The sequence below is a fragment of the Schistocerca serialis genome, chromosome 3 (assembly GCF_023864345.2).
Source record: "Schistocerca serialis cubense isolate TAMUIC-IGC-003099 chromosome 3, iqSchSeri2.2, whole genome shotgun sequence".
In the NCBI taxonomy this organism is placed as follows: domain Eukaryota; kingdom Metazoa; phylum Arthropoda; class Insecta; order Orthoptera; family Acrididae; genus Schistocerca; species Schistocerca serialis.
The window spans coordinates 553,723,275-553,740,604 of NC_064640.1; the positions used below are offsets into that span (position 1 = coordinate 553,723,275).

General features: G+C 42.6%; 1 protein-coding gene and 1 pseudogene across 3 annotated transcripts in view; both read left to right on the plus strand.

Annotated features, from left to right (window-relative positions):
• The window catches only part of LOC126470446 (1-acyl-sn-glycerol-3-phosphate acyltransferase alpha-like), a 790,262-nt gene that overhangs the window by 655,123 nt on the left and 117,809 nt on the right, over positions 1-17,330 (plus strand). For all 3 annotated transcript variants that reach the window (XM_050098282.1, XM_050098283.1, XM_050098284.1), the window contains one exon: positions 1,369-1,412. The gene's annotated coding sequence lies outside the window, so the exon portion shown is untranslated. The remainder of the gene's footprint in view (positions 1-1,368; positions 1,413-17,330) is intronic.
• LOC126472167 (5S ribosomal RNA) lies at positions 13,900-14,016 on the plus strand (annotated as a pseudogene).

Consider the following 17,330-nt stretch of genomic DNA (forward strand, 5'->3'; position numbering starts at 1 on the left):
CAGTTAAGTCCCATAAGATTTCACACACATTTGAACATTTTTGAACATAAAGCTGAACGAGATTATTTCTCATTCAGTTTCCTGATGAAGACCTTCGGCAATTTAATTTTTAAGTATGACGAACTTCTCGAACGAAAACAGGAACAGTTGATTTCACTAGTCGAAAGAGGTGTGTTAAGGTTCTGAAACTGTAGCTAGTAACAAGAAAGTACAACACAGCTTACAGTTTAGTTACTGCTTAGATAAGTGACATTACACTCTCGAACAGAAAAATCAGGCAACTTTCCTACATTCTCAGCGCGTCAAGGAATTTTTTTGGTCATTAACTGCGAGTTCTGAAAGAAGCACACGTAATGCTTGATGCAGGTTTCTTGGAGAACAATTTTTGTACCCATTTTCTCTGTATTAGGTGTTTAATGTCTTCCTCAGGCTTGTTACAGGATATGCTTTGCTGTAAGATGTATTGCTTGATTCGCCCTTCGCTCTCATCATCATGCAGTCCACACTCCACAGCAGTCGACAGTTAACTACCAATACAAAATGATTCATCACGTGACCAAATTACTGGCCTAATGTGACCCAACCTTCAAAGGTTTTGATCCGCATGCCGTCTTAATGAAATTATGGAAATTCATTGCAGCGCTTCTGCGGTAGCATACAAAATCGTCATGTAATAGTTTGAAAGGGATCAAAATTTGCACCGCTGCTATCACAGCTATATCTGTTCCGCCATCTCTTCCTCTTTATTTCCGACATTGCTTCCCCTCATCCCACCTCCTCCTCCTCCTCCTCCTCCTCCTCCTCCTCCTCTCTTCTACCCTTCAACCAGCAAGCACAAAGCATTCCGTCCCTTCTGTACGTATCAGGGAAGTCATATACCTGATGCGAAACGTGAAGTAGTATTAGAATGCGTTTGTTTTAGTTTTTGTCATTTTTCATGGAGCCTGCACGATCCATCAAATCGGAAATGGATCTGACAGACCGTGATAGGCACTAATCCAGTGAGGGATGAGACCGAAGAGAGTGAATTGTGATGTCACGACACAGATGGCCCGTTGGAGAGTATGATGCAGCGAAATTACCGCTCGCTAGCGAGCGCACGTTTTAGCTTCAGCAGGAATGGTGGCGGGAGGGATTGGGGGGGAGCGCTGCCTGTCAGTCACGAAGAGGTCAGCGAGTTATGCACATCGCGTGACCTTTCCTATAATCGGATTACCAATTACCAACGCTACGCGATAACGCCCGTTGTTTTTCGGAAATTTCACTGCCATCAAGCACATCTGCCACTACAGTAACGCTCAGTGTTTATTATCATCAAATATTCCTCATGAATATGATAAATATCTGACACGCGCTCTTTTGTTCCAGGATATTCCTCCGTAAGCAGATAGCTGAAAGCGTCTTATACGAAGGTAAGCAGTAACATAGTGTCAATAAATCTAAAACGCTAATACACATCACACAGAATATTCAATAATTATCTACATTGGGATTCTTCCATAGAATCTAAGCCTGAGATCTGCTTTTCATACAACTATTTTTATGTGGTTATTCCATTTTGAGTCGCTCCGTATGATTACTCCTATATGTTTTACGGTCGTTGCAGTTTCTAGTGCCGGCTGCTGTGGCCGAGCGGTTCTAGACGCTTCAGTCCGGAACTGCGCTGCTGCTGCTTTCGCAGGTTCGAATCTTGCCTCGGGCATGGATGTGTGTGATGTCCTTAGGTTAGTTAGATTTAAGTAGTCTAGGGGACTGATGACCTCAGAAGTTAAGTCCCATACTGCTTAGAGCCATTTGAACCATTTTTGAACAGTTTCTAGTGATATATATCCAATTGTGTAATCCAAAAGTAATGGATATTTCCGCCTATTTATACGTTCCATTGAGGGTGTACCGCCAGTCTCTTCGATCCTCTGCATTTCACCGCAGTTACTAGATGTTGCCGCGTGCCAAGTAAATAGGTTAAATTGTGGCCTTGGCGTAGTGCAGCAGTTGTTCTTACCATTTTACTGTCTAATCTGCGGGCTTGATTTGTCGCGATCCAGATATTTCCACACCAGGAAAATCCGAAGTGGTCTCTGAGTATCGTAAGTATCCAGCGACAGTAAGCACAAGCACATGGAAACACGTTGAAGACATAAATTTTATTTAAGTGCAATGTGGAAGAACCGCCCTCCACCTCCCCCTGTCATTTTAATAATTTCCTTTACTTCTTGCAAGAAAAAGCTGTCTGTCCTATATTAGGCAAACGGACTAAAGTTCAGTACGACAGCTAAACGGGGAATCTTACACCCAGGAACATGAGCCTAACTAATTATCTCTGACCGTGTTTCGAGTGCCACATATCCTTTCACTCCTGTGCACCTCCTGAACAAATATCTCTATTTCTTTCCAAGCAATTATCATTAACGTGAATAGGTAACTAAGACGAAGACTGAATATTGAAACTCGACCTTTTTATTATTAAAGCAAATAATATCAAACTCTACCATCTGGTGAGCAAGATGTATGAAACAGGCGAAATACCCTCAGACTTCAAGAAGAATATAATAATTCCAATCCCAAAGAAAGCAGGTGTTGACAGATGTGAGAATTACCGAACGATCAGTGTAATAAGCCACAGCTGCAAAATACTAACACGAATTCTTTACAGACGAATGGAAAAACTAGTAGAAGCTGACCTCGGGGAAGATCAGTTTGGATTCCGTAGAAATACTGGAACACGTGAGGCAATACTGACCTTACGACTTATCTTAGAAGAAAGATTAAGGAAAGGCAAACCTACGTTTCTAGCATTTGTAGACTTAGAGAAAACTTTTGACAATGTTGACTGGAATACTCTCTTTCAAATTCTACAGGTGGCAGGAGTAAAATACAGGGAGCGAAAGGCTATTTACAATTTGTACAGAAACCAGATGGCAGTTATAAGAGTCGAGGGACATCAAAGGGAAGCAGTGGTTGGGAAGGGAGTAAGACAGGGTTGTAGCCTCTCCCCGATGTTATTCAATCTGTATATTGAGCAAGCAGTAAAGGAAACAAAAGAAAATTTCGGAGTAGGCATTAAAATCCATGGAGAAGAAATAAAAACTTTGAGGTTCGCCGATGACATTGTAATTCTGTCAGAGACAGCAAAGGACTTGGAAGAGCAGTTGAACGGAATGGATGGTGTCTTGAAGGGAGGATATAAGATGAACATCAACAAAAGCAAAACGAGGATAATGGAATGTAGTCGAATTAAGTCTGGTGATGTTGAGGGTATTAGATTAGGAAATGAGACACTTAAAGTAGTAAAGGAGTTTTGCTATTTGGGGAGCAAAATAACTGATGATGGTCGAAGTAGAGAGGATATAAAATGTAGACTGGCAATGGCAAGGAAAGCGTTTCTGAAGAAGAGAAATTTGTTAACATCGAGTATAGATTTAAGTGTCAGGAAGTCATTTCTGAAAGTATTTGTATGGAGTGTAGCCATGTATGGAAGTGAAACATGGACAGTAAGTAGTTTGGACAAGAAGAGAATAGAAGCTTTCGAAATGTGGTGCTACAGAAGACTGCTGAAGATTAGATGGGTAGATCACATAACTAATGAGGATGTACTGAATAGGATTGGGGAGAAGAGGAGTTTATGGGACAACTTGACCAGAAGAAGGGATCGGTTGGTAGGACATGTTCTGAGGCATCAAGGGATCACCAATTTAGTATTGGAGGGCAGCGTGGAGGGTAAAAATCGTAGGGGGATACCAAGAGATGAATACACTAAGCAGATTCAGAAGGATGTAGGTTGCAGTAGGTACTGGGAGATGAAGAAGCTTGCACAGGATAGAGTAGCATGGAGAGCTGCATCAAACCAGTCTCAGGACTGAAGACCACAACAACAACAACAACATCAAACTTATATTCCCTATCTGCCCTAACTCTTTCATACTAACAAGCACTTTCACACAGGCTTTCTGTTTATTTCGCAGAGACAATCATTGCCGCTATAATCATCCTAATTAGGCACTCGCTCCATCGTTTCGTCTTATAACTTCGCTCGCTACAGCCAGAATGACTTCCCGCGCCCCGCATAACGGCCGGCGCCAAAACTCTCACTGCTTCTAGAAGAGTGGTTCCCAATCTGTGGGTAATTGCCATCTGAGGGATAAAATTTAATTTTCTGAGGGGTAAAAATTAAAAGATTCGATTCTGTTTCCGTCACGAAACTAAATTATTGTCAAAAGATCATTATAATTATCAAAGTTTTGTAGTCTCTGATACTGATTATACAAGTTATCAACAATTACTTTTCCTCAGTTAGCAGCATCAACACGGTGTAGATTACAGTTCCTCAAGTAGTCCACCCACTATACATATGTTGTGCTTTGTTCCGTATGTCGCTGATAATAAAAATGACACGTATGCGTAAAAAATGCTAAATATCTCAAGAAAATGTCTATTCCAAGTTGTAGATAACAAACAGAAGAAGATGGTCAAATGGCCGGTGAGCCTTATATATATATAAGGCTCACCAGCCATTTCACCATCTTCTGTGCGGATGCACAGTGTCTGATCTCGTACGGGAATCTGCGAAAAGCCGCGAGTAATGACTATAATGGGCAGGTGCGCTATGAGTATAGTGCGGGACAATAAGTTTGGAATGTGGGTCTCCCGTTGACTTATATCAACGCCTGTATGCAGCTAGGGGTATGTATTTCATTGTAATTTCATTTTACTAAACTGACATCTTCAACCTGACGTTCAAAAATGGTTCAAATGGCTCTGAGCACTATGGGACTTAACATCTTAGGTCATCAGTCCCCTAGCACTTAGAACTACTTAAACCTAACTAACCTAAGGACGTCACACACATCCATGCCCGAGGCAGGATTCGAACCTGCGACCGTAGCAGTCGCGCGGTTCCGGACTGAGCGCCTAGAACCGCTAGACCACCGCGGCCGGCCAACCTGATGTGTCAGTGGATGATTGCCGCAGTGCTCGTGGCGGTTTTGCTTAGTTGGCATACGGATTCTCGACTGTACGGCCTTCGAACGGAAACTCTTTGATCGCCCTTTATACTATTGATCAAGCCCCGATAGCTTGCTCAATAGAAATGTCCTTTGTAAAAGAGTTAGTATCCAGTTTTACCTAAATATCATACAGATCCTTGCCACCTTACGTGTGTGTATGTGTGGGAAAGCCACCCTGATGGCGCGTTTGCCATGAATGAATGTGTAAGAATTTCCAAAAATTGCCACAGAGTAGTCTCTTGTTCACCCCCTCGTGTACTAGTCTTCTTCCCGCAGTTGGAAAGCAGTGAGTCCGTAAGAACATACTACGAACTTTGAGGGGAACCAGAATGTTTGCAAGGGTGATTACCACTGTGTAGGACTCAGAAACCTTGTCTAGCTGCGTATTAGGATATGTGACCTGTCTCCCCTCGCTTGCGACACTTCCAGCGCATATTCAGAGGTAAGTAGTTCTCTCTCCATTATCTTCAGGCTTCAGGCGTTGACGTATTTAGTCTGGCTTTTAGCTTGGTCTAACTATTTTTATTCCAGGATTATGTCTCCCTGTTCCGCTGTTTTGGTAAATTTACGGTGCTGCACGTTCATATTTCGATACTAATCAGCAAGAGTCGAATTTATCTGGAATTCGGGTTTTTAATTATTCATGTTCCACCACATGTTTGTAATACTGCGTACAGAGTAGGAATATTCAATTACTGTTCACTCGATTATTTGAGTACCTGTCATACAGTTGGTTGGTGAAATCTACTCTCTTTTCTTTCTCTTTTTTGTGAAATGCCACATCAAATAAAGTAGCTTGTCACTAATGATTTGGAATATTCGTGGTAGGCTTCTTCTGCAAGTAGGTTGCTTTGCCTCTGTTCCCTTCTATCACAGAAATTCATGCCCCTTGTTTTCACCTGTAGTAGTGTGTGCAGCGATATTTGTGGAGCCGGCCGCGGTGGCCGAGCGGTTCTAGGCGCTTCAGTCCGGAACCGCGCGACTGCTACGGTCGCAGGTTCGAATCCTGCCTCGGGCATGGATGTGTGTGATGTCCTTAGGTTAGTTAGGTTTAAGTAGTTCTACGTTCTGGGGACTGATGACCTCAGATGTTAAGTCCCATAGTGCTCAGAACAATTTGATATTTGTGGACTCGTTTTACTATGGAAGATGATCTCGAATCTAGTCGTCCTCCTGCGCTTAGTCTGCAAGCACATGTTGTACGCCGCATATCGAATAAATGTAGTTTAGCGCGTTCCATAATACTGCTCCCCGCTTAATGAATATCCGTTCGTATATCCTTTCCGCCAGTTTGATGGAATTATCCGATTTTAAAGATTATTTTTTACGCCATTTGTTTAATCCTTCCTCGCGTGGATTGATTTCGGAGGTTACAAGTCATCAGTGAGAATAGAGCCTTTTCTCATAGCCGTCACAGTAATGAATATCACTCCGGTATTTGAGAATATGGTGCTTTTACTGTTGTTTGATTGTAGATCGCACTGTGTAATAAGTGCTCATGAATATCGCCTCCTATAAATGTTCCTGACGATGAACATGTGTTCACTCCCTCATTCATTTACGTTACTTCTATTGTGTAAATTATGCTCTGTGTATGCAGATTACGGGCACGGGTGATAAATTTCTTGTAATATATTGAAAGTGCTTATTGGATCCGCCAGAGAACCGTCATGAGTCAAGATCCCAATGCGTGTCTTTCTGATGTATCAATTAACTGAATTTCGAAAGAAATAATCCACACTGGCTGTAGAATACTTTTTATTAAAAGTCACGACCGGTTTCGCGCCAATAGAAGACGCATCCTCAGGTGATAAAACGTCTTTTTAACAGGTCGTCGCCGAAAGATAGTTGCCTTAGGGCCACTCTCCATGATTCACGTCATATTGTAAACAAATGTAGCTGTAAAAGCGGTATTCATTATTTCAATCGGGGGGGATAGCAGAAACGCGTCACAAACAGGAAGGTGGTACTGACCGCCATCATAGCGGCTGGTACTTTTAATTTCGTGGTAACATTTACGAAAACAACATCGTGAAATTGTCACAAACCTGGCGCACCAAAACACTGCATAAGATAACCATTTGCATAAAAACAACAGGATTGTATTACATGACAGTAGAACCACATAGACACGAATTATACAAGCAATATTATATAGCTGATCAGAACGAAGGTATGACCTACAGAATACCAAAGAAGCAAACAGCCTGTAACTGTGTAGCATAGTTGACTCAACTGTCAATACAGCTGCACGAACCGTCTTTATGAAATAAACCTCAACAATTCGACAACTAAATAAATAACTGCTCCAGCAAAAAGTTTAACATATACTACAGCTACAACAGCACCAAAGGAGCAACAGTTTTACAGCAACTGAGTCATCGATGTCATATGGATATCAAGACCATCTGATGTACGTAGCAAAACACAATCCTGTAATAGGTTAACTTATCTACTTAAAAATTTGAAATATTGTACCAAACTATGCAGTTTTCACAGGTAATCTGAAGATGGCGATCACGCCGAAATAAGCGTATAGTAATAAACAATATTATCAAACTCAGCAGCGTCTTTTGTCTCCTTGCGTAATATAATAATGTCCTTATAAGACATACACGACGCAGCGGGCCCAGATGATGCAAATAGTTTAATTCAGTTATCTGGTCTGCATTAATTATGTTTGGACACTGTTGGTCTCCCTATCATTCCTTGTTTCCTGCTCTTTCGGTTGCATGATCGTTTTCCAAAATTCTCGGTCTGATTCCGTTATACCGTTGCCCTATAGAAGGCAGAAGGTCGGTCTCTCTCTCTCTCTCTCTCTCTCTCTCTCTCTCTCTCTCTCTCTCTCTCTCTCAATGATTATGTAAATACAGCTTCCCTTCAACCTCAAAGTTGTAATCGCTTTACTGAACTTCAGGCTCCTTTCCATATTTCTGTTTGATTTCATTCACAGCTTCTACAGTGTACAGATTGAATAACATCGGGGAGAAACTACGCCCTCGTACAACTGCAGTTTGATTTCTGTGTGAGTGTTAGATAACCTGTCGTACCTTTTATTTTATTTCTGCTGTCTAATTATTTCAAAGTATACAACCCAGTCAACATTGTCGAAAGCTTTTTATAAATTTAGAAATGCTATGAACGGAGGTTTGTCCTTCATAGACCTATTTTCTGAGATTATCTCATGTGTTTCTACTTTCCTGCGGAACACAAAAAATGGTTGAAATGGCTCTAAGCACTATGGGACTTAACATCAGAGGTCATCAGTCCCCTAAATTTAGAACTACTTAAACCTAACTAACCTAAGGACATCACACACATCCATGCCTGAAGCAGGATTCGAACCTGCGACCGTAGCAGCAGCGCGGTTCCAGACTGAAGCACACAAACTGATATTCCCCGAGGTCGGCTTATGCCAGTGTATCCAGTCTTTTGTGAATAATTCGTTATTTTGCAAGTTGACTTTCTAGGCTGATGGTTCGGTAATACGCCCTTCAGCACCTGCTTTCTTTTTTTTTTTTTTTTTTTTTATCAGTATCATCATCATATTCTTCTTGAAGTCTGAGGGTATTACGACTGTCTCATATACGGGAAATCACAAAGTTTCCTTACGGAGGCCAGGATTGGTATGCCTATCAGGCAAAGTCACCGTGAGCGCTGAGGCAATCATCCAACCGACGCACCAGGTTGAAGATACTCGTTTTTTAAAACACAGAGTCCTGCTACATGAAGAAGTTCGTAACTGCGTGCTTCACGACCTCGTCCGACAGGAATCGTTGAATCTTCAATGCCTTTTTTAAGAGACCGAAGTCGTATTAATCGCATTGGGAGACATCAGGACTATAGGGCGGGTATTCGAGTGTCTCCCACTTGAGTTTGCGTAACTTCTGATATCTCACAGATCGACCGGCTTCCTATGTCGTATCGAGACGAGCACAGAACTTGGCGCACCATTGCACATTGGTTGGTTACCACACTGGACTCGTATTATGGAGGTCGACTGTTCACACCTGCCATCCTGATTTAGGTTTTCTGCCATTTCCCGAAATTGCTTCAGGCAAATTTCGGGATTCTCTTTTGCGAGGGCACTGCCAATTTCCTTCCCCATCCTTCCCTAATATGAGCCTGTGCTTCGTCTCGAATGACCTCATTGTCGACGGGACGTTTAACACCGATCTCCTCCTCCTGCTCCTCCTTCACCACATTGGTGGTTTCCATCAGACATGCCGCTCCATACATATTCTTCATTCTGTGATGGATGTCTACCGGTGTTCGTTCTTTGACAGACAAGAAAAGAATTAACGCACATTGGTCCTGTTTGGACGCATTTCGTAATAACGTCGCTATAGATCATGTTTCTGCATTTACCGGACGCACGTTGGAAAGACACGAATGCCACACTAATCTCTTGCTACATATTGGTGCTTATGCAAGGTGGTCAGAAATAGTGTGAAATTCTTGTAAGGGCGTTGTAGGATATGTTGTGCTGAGAAATAGCTGTCCAGAAAAAAAAATAGATTCATAGCACCGTTTCCGAGTTAATGGGTATTGAAGCTGCCCAGCAGACATGTTGTCGCCATTCTTGTCCTTCGTTTGGTTTCCTAAAACAGAACACGAGAGCTATACGAAAATCGCACATGGAACGGAACCCGAGCCAAAGGCTGAGCTGCCTCGTGCGCCATCATCTACGCTATGAGATCAACTGACACTTTCACCTGACGGGCTGCTTTAATTTGCGCGCACAACGGCCTGATTGGGGAACCTCTGTGCTAATTAACTCGGAAATGACGCAAAGTAATCGAATTTTTTTACCAATTATTTCTCAGCGCAACCTACACTACATCAACCTTAAAAGCTTTTCAGACAGTTTCTGATCATCCTGTAGACCGGCATCAGAGTCGCGCTACGTTACATATACGCTGCAGTAATGCTCTCAAACGGGAACTTTTTGATCGCCCTTTCTATATTGCACACCACATGGAATAGTTTTCTCATCGCTGGTTCTCCCAAGGACCTCGTTAGTTCTGAGGGAATGTCGTCTACTCCAGGGCCCTAGACATAGGGCCCTGTCAAATTACTCTCGCAGTATCGAAACCCCATCTCATTTTCGTCTATTGCTTACAAGTTATTTCCCTTCAGTAGCACTCCGTCTTCAGGCAACAAGTGGCTCATCCGGACCATCTGACCGCCGTGTCATGCTCAGCTGAGGATGCGAATAGGAGGGGCGTGTGGTCAGCACACCGCTCTCCCGGTCGTTACGATGGTTTTCTGTGACCGGAGCCGCTACTTATTCGGTCGAGTAGCTCCTCAGTTGGCGTCACGAGGCTGAGTGCGCCCCGAAAAACGGCAACAACGCATGGCAGCCTGGATGGGCACCCATCCAAGTGCCGGCCATACCCGACAGCGCTTAACTTTGGTGATCTGACAGGAACCGGTGTATCCATTGCGGCAAGGCCGTTTTTTTCCCTTCTGTAGCCTTTGTATATACTCCACAATTCAGCGTTCCCTTCTTTGATTCGTATTGGCTCGCCATTCGCCCTTTTTTCTCCACAACTCTATTTAATTTTCCTGTAGACGGCATCTATCTATCCCACAGTTTGTCATAGATGATTCTCCAAGTCTTCGTTCCACCTCTAGCCATTTCTCCTTTGCCATTTTGCAGTTTCTATCAATCTCATTTTTAGAAGTCTGTATTCCATTTCGCGTGCCTCCTTTCGCCAGCTTCTTCTTCTTCTTCTTCTTCTTCTTCTTGTGTCGACTGTGGCTAAACATGGACTATGTAAAATAATTAAAAGGAACTGTTCTTTTGAGCAAGGTGCTTCCTAACCTTCCATGTTTTATTCATTCTTTCACCATGCTGCCGTTTTTGAACATTTTTATGCGTTTCTTCTCTTTCTCTTGAAGACCTTTTAGTTTATTTTATTTTGAATCCGGATTTTTTCTGTTTTTTAAATACTTTTCTGGGTTATATTAATCTTCCCAAAGTCTTTTTAAATGTTTTTGATCCCATGATTTGTGTTCTTTTTGTTATTTAAGTATTCGAAAATCCTTTTATTTGATCTTTTGTTCTCCATTATAATCACACTTCCGGAGCAACTGACCCGCTACAAGAAGCTCTTCTTAGAGCAGTTGAGAAGGCAGCAGTGGGAAGATGGTTTGTTCGTTACGGGTATCGTGAGAAAGACCGCCTAAATTGTGGTCTTCCTCCACGATTGGCTGTTGCGTTCGGAAGGTGCGCGCCAAAAGGATAATCTTCAGTTATTAATATTAGGAAAACTAAACAGTGATTTTATGTGAATTTCATACAAAGGTGTCCCTTAATAGCAGGCTATCATTCCATTATTTCAAAGTTGTTAATTACCTGAAGAATAAAAAGAAATTGCTAAACCAAAAGGCAGACGAAGCATTTCGGAGATATTCGGATCGCACCTAACGTGGATAGCAGAGTGAAGTGGATCGGCTATAAGATCATAGCTGGTTCGGCAGGCTCGGAGGACAGACACGTTGCCTGCCTTGGTCGGTATCGGTTCAGAACTTAACTAGCAGTCTCTAATTATTTGGAGTGATTACAGGGTGTATACGACCCGGGACAACCGGGAGATCCGGGAAAAACCCGGGAATCTTTTCATCTGGGAGAAAACTGGGAAAAACCCGGGAGTTGTTTAGAATTCCGGGAATTTTTCTTTGTTTTAGTTTTCAGTTAAATTTTTGTGATTTTGACTGGTAAGAACCAATACTCTAAAAAAGGACATTAGTGCATCCCGCTATTGCAGAATAAAGGCGCAGCAACAAAACATGAACGAGAGAAAAAAAACGAAAATAAAAAAGTTACAAAGGAAAAGAGCCGTATACAACAAAACAGTGCTCATACAAGCGTCTACCAACAGCAAAGTCTATCAAACGCTTTAGGAAGACTATGCAATGCTTTATAACAACAAATTGCCTCCGATAAGCGTGACGTGATAACTGTTTAAATTAGATTCGTTTGAGCTGTTGCAGGCGGGATCTTGCGCATTCGCAGTTGAGTCGCGTATGAGTAGTACGAGGTGCATTCAAGTTCTAAGGCCTCCGATTTTTTTTCTAATTAACTACTCACCCGAAATCGATGAAACTGGCGTTACTTCTCGACGTAATCGCCCTGCAGACGTACACATTTTTCACAATGCTGACGCCATGATTCCATGGCAGCGGCGAAGGCTTCATTAGGAGTCTGTTTTGACCACTGGAAAATCGCTGAGGCAATAGCAGCACGGCTGTTGAATGTGCGGCCATGGAGAGTGTCTTTCATTGTTGGAAAAAGCCAAAAGTCACTAGGAGCCAGGTCAGGTGAGTAGGGAGCATGAGGAATCACTTCAAAGTTGTTATCACGAAGAAACTGTTGTGTAACGTTAGCTCGATGTGCGGGTGCGTTGTCTTGGTGAAACAGCACACGCGCCGCCCTTCCCGGACGTTTTTGTTGCAGTGCAGGAAGGAATCTGTTCTTCAAAACCTTTTCATAGGATGCACCTGTTACTGTAGTGCCCTTTGGAACGCAATGGGTAAGGATTACGCCCTCGCTGTCCCAGAACATGGGCACCATCATTTTTTCAGCACTGGCGGTTACCCGAAATTTTTTTGGTGGCGGTGAATCTGTGTGTTTCCATTGAGCTGACTGGCGCTTCGTTTCTGGATTGAAAAATGGCATCCACGTCTCATCCATTGTCACAACCGACGAAAAGAAAGTCCCATTCATGCTGTCGTTGCGCGTCAACATTGCTTGGCAACATGCCACACGGGCAGCCATGTGGTTGTCCGTCAGCATTCGTGGCACCCACCTGGATGACACTTTTCGCATTTTCAGGTCGTCATGCAGGATTGTGTGCACATAACCCACAGAAATGCCAACTCTGGAGGCGATCTGTTCAGCAGTCATTCGGCAATCCCCCAAAACAATTCTCTCCACTTTCTCGATCATGTCGTCAGACCGGCTTGTGCGAGCCCGAGGTTGTTTCGGTTTGTTGTCACACGATGTTCTGCCTTCATTAAACTGTCGCACCCACGAACGCACTGTCGACACATCCGTAACTCCATCACCACATGTCTCCTTCAACTGTCAATGAATTTCAATTGGTTTCACACCACGCAAATTCAGAAAACAAATGATTGCACGCTGTTCAAGTAAGGAAAACGTCGCCATTTTAAGTATTTAAAACAGTTCTCATTCTCGCCGCTGGTGGTAAAATTCCATCTGCCGTACGGTGCTGCCATCTCTGGGACGTATTGACAATGAACGCGGCCTCATTTTAAAACAATGCACGTGTTTCTATCTCTTTCCAGTCCGGAGAAAAAAAATCGGAGGCCTTAGAACTTGAATGCACCTCGTACCTTCTCCCACTTCTGGTTACAGAAGTGTGGCTGGGCGCCACTTCTTAATATTGCCCCGATTCGAAAATATAGTAAATCTGGGGTTGACGCACAGAGCAGTCTGAGTTGTGGTGGAGAAGTGGGTCGTCGCGACGTGACCTGACCTGTGTTCACGTTCAGTGATTTTGTTGTTTCCTCTTCGTTTATTGCTCTCACGCTAAACAATAACAAAACGGATTTTTGTGGCAGTGAGCTATCAAATTAATAAAATAGTTCACATAATTACGGAAGGATAAAATATGTTTTTAGTTTCAGATTTTATTTCCACCTTTCTGACAGTCAAGCATTTATCGCTTTACAGAACAATGAAGTTATTTTTGCCGGTTTTTATTAATCTTTTCTGCTGAGACAGTCAATTTATTTGAAACGAAGTGTTTGATTTCAAACTATTGGCTAGTTGCAACTTTTCGCTGCATTTCAAGGGCACGTATGGCATTATGCCATATTGAAGCAAACATGAGATAATATAGTACTGGTACTTCAAGAAAATTTGGGCAACGGCCTTGCCGCAGTGGATACACCGGTTCCCGTGCGATCACCGAAGTTAAGCGCTGTCGGCCGTGGCCGGCACTTGGATGGGTGACCATCCGGCCACCATGTGCTGTTGCCATTTTTCGGGGTGCACTCAGCCTCGTGATGCCAATTGAGGAGCTACTCGACCGAATAGTAGTGGCTCCGGTCAAAGAAAACCATCATAACGACCGGGAGAGCGATGTGCTGACCACACGCAGCTCCTATCCGCATCCTCAGCTGAGGATGACACGGCGGTCGGATGGTCCCGAGCGGCCACTTGTGGCCTGAAGACGGAGTGCTTACTCCAAGAAAATTTACATACGATTGTGCATTTGAAGCCGAATTATGCATTTTAGTATGGTTCATGAAATTCCGACGCTTTTGAAGTATCCTCTTTTGTCTTGTTCCTTTTATGACACAACGTAAGATCTTTTAATGTTTTACACGTACGAACATAAGGGCTTCCTGCGTCATCGTAGCTGTGAAAGCGCGATGACGCCTATTATCTGGCGCTCTGTTGCAGCTGCTGAACCGAACCTATGTCTAACAGGTCGCGGGAAAATATTGCGAATGGTGTTCTGAAAAGCGCTACATTCAACGCAGATTTACTTATACGGAAGATGAACTATATGCGAGAATGTACAATGAATTTCTTAAATCACAAAGCGTTTCACTCTCATTTAAAAGTCAACTCTTTCAGGACGACCATTTAGAAGAATTTAGAGTCCAGAAGATCAGACATTTACATCGTTATTAAAAATTTTACTGGTACATTTGTGTGATGTATCTTAAAGTGTAACACGCGCAAAAATGATGAACAAAATATGTGGAAACTTAGCTTCTCTTCCAGCTTATTAAGCTTCGAGACCAATATTATATGTGAGTGCTATGTATGTTTATTTAAACCATTAACTTCCGTTATTTGTGTGTTCGCGATACTTAAGAGTGATATTGCTATTGGCTGATTACATCACGTGTCCTATGCTGTCATCAGCTGGCGAGATCACGCTTACAAAAGCGTATTGCAATCTCGATTTCAGTGCTTCGGGAAGTGCCATGCGGTGTTTGGTGGAATTCAAATTTATACCTTCGTAATACGAAAATATGCAGCGTACATGTTGCTGCACATCAAAGGTGTTTTCCCCCTGAGATTCATTTTCGAAAGTGCTGGGAAATTCTACGTCGGTATATAAAACAATAAACATTCAAAGGATTGATGAGTTTTACAGTGCCGAGGAAGAGTATACTGTCACTTAACATAGAAAAATTGTACTTTCGCCCGGGAGAAAGTGTATTTTTAACCGGGAAAAATCCGGGAATTTTTTTTCCTTATCCACGTATACACCCTGGATTAAGAATAGTTTGATAGTAATTACGCAGACACGCATTTCATTATTTTGTATATTCTCTGTGATAGTGTGAAGAGTGAAAGATTTTGTGATTCATAATATGGATTATAATTGTGCAGTTTCTCGTATTCTGCTAATAAAAAGCGAGTGGCATCCCGTATAAATAAAGTAATTGAAAATTTAATTATTTATACAATACCAATTCCTCGCTAAGAGTTTATTAAAGCCTCAAGACAATGTTTTCACGACCTATGTGCAGTTTCCTGCGCACGGGACAACTACTATAGAAAACTGCAGGTTGGTGGACATTATTCAGAACTTATGCATTCCACTCACCACTAGGTACCTCGCGAGTAATGCAATCGTAGTACAAATGTGATCAGTGACACATCATCTGTGAATGAGGCATGAAGGGAGGACATTTTTGAGGGAAGGGATTTATCATACTAACGAAAATCCCTCTCGCAATATTTCTCACTATCTCTCGCTCTCTTTTCCACTTGTCGTACATGGCATCCCTTGTGGGGAAATCTTTGAAGTCGAAATCCTTTGGAACTGTGGACTGTGGAAGGACTGTGATTCGTGTGAACTGTAAATGACCATAGACCTGTATAAGAACTGTTGCAATTAGACTTGGAATTGTGTTTGAACTGTTTTAGAACTTCAATTGAATAATTGATGCCTGAAAATCAAATTTTCCGTTACATTGAAAGTGGTATCGCTGTAAATCAGAAAGTGGGAGTTCTACGAGAATGAATTTTAACGTTGTGTGCGCGGTCCATGGGATTACGATATAAATCAGCACTTCAAGATTCTTCATGCTACGAAACAGCGCAGCGTGCAGATCAGCACGAGGCAGCCGCAGACAACAGGTGCAGCGCAGGGCATGTTTGAAGTATCAGCTTGAACACACCACCAAAGTGGCGTCTCAGCCAGCGGTGCAGCACACAGCTACGAGAATCAGCGGCAGTACGTCGATTAGTGTAAGCAGAAGTAGAGGAGTTTAGTCTCACAGTAGTTGTGACGATCCGGTGGGTCACATACAAATAAATGGTGGTGAATTCGGACATGGGTTTAATGGTATGTCAAATTTAGTCACAAATAATCCATGTGAAAACGAATACTCAAAATTTTTTGTGATGAATCCGAAATAGTGAATTCAATAACTAATGGTAATCTCACTGAGAATTCTGAAGTAACCATGAATGTTTCCAGAATGAGATTTTCACTCTGCAGCGGAGTGTGCGCTGATATGAAACTTCCTGGCAGATTAAAACTGTGTGCCCGACCGAGACTCGAACTTGGGACCTTTGCCTTTCGCGGGCAAGTGCTCTACCATCTGAGCTACCGAAGCACGACTCACGCCCGGTACTCACAGTTTTACTGTGGAAGGTAGGAGACGAGATACTGGCAGAAGTAAAGCTGTGAGTACCGGGCGTGAGTCGTGCTTCGCTAGCTCAGATGGTAGAGCACTTGCCCGCGAAAGGCAAAGGTCCCGAGTTCGAGTCTCGGTCGGGCACACAGTTTTAATCTGCCAGGAAGTTTCATAACCATGAATGCTTTCACTGGGAGTGTAGAGATAGTGAAAATGTGAACCTAGTGGGAAACAATGGAAACGTAAACCCAGGGTGTGTAGTGCCTAGTCAAAATGAAATAATTCGTTGGAGTGACGATGCTACAGAAAATTACTGTGACGTCGACATTATTAATGAGCCAACGGATGGTTTATGAACATAAAGTCATGGCACGGCATCAGCTGACACTTTGCCAACTCAGGATGACGATCGGGATATAAGGTCTATGCTAAAATTAATTTTGCAAGAACAGAAAGAAAATAAGAAGGACTTAAGAAAAGCAAGGAACGAAAATAAGGAGGAATTAAGAACAGCATATAAAGAAAATAAGGAGCGGTTGAAGGAAATTAATGTAGGAAGAGCTCATCTTAACGCCAAGTTCAATGCTTTGGAACGAAATAGTACAAATCTTAAAGCTAAAACTGAGGGATGTTGCAGGAAAACAGATGATGCAACAAAAGAATGGGATAAAAAATTAGAAGCTTTTA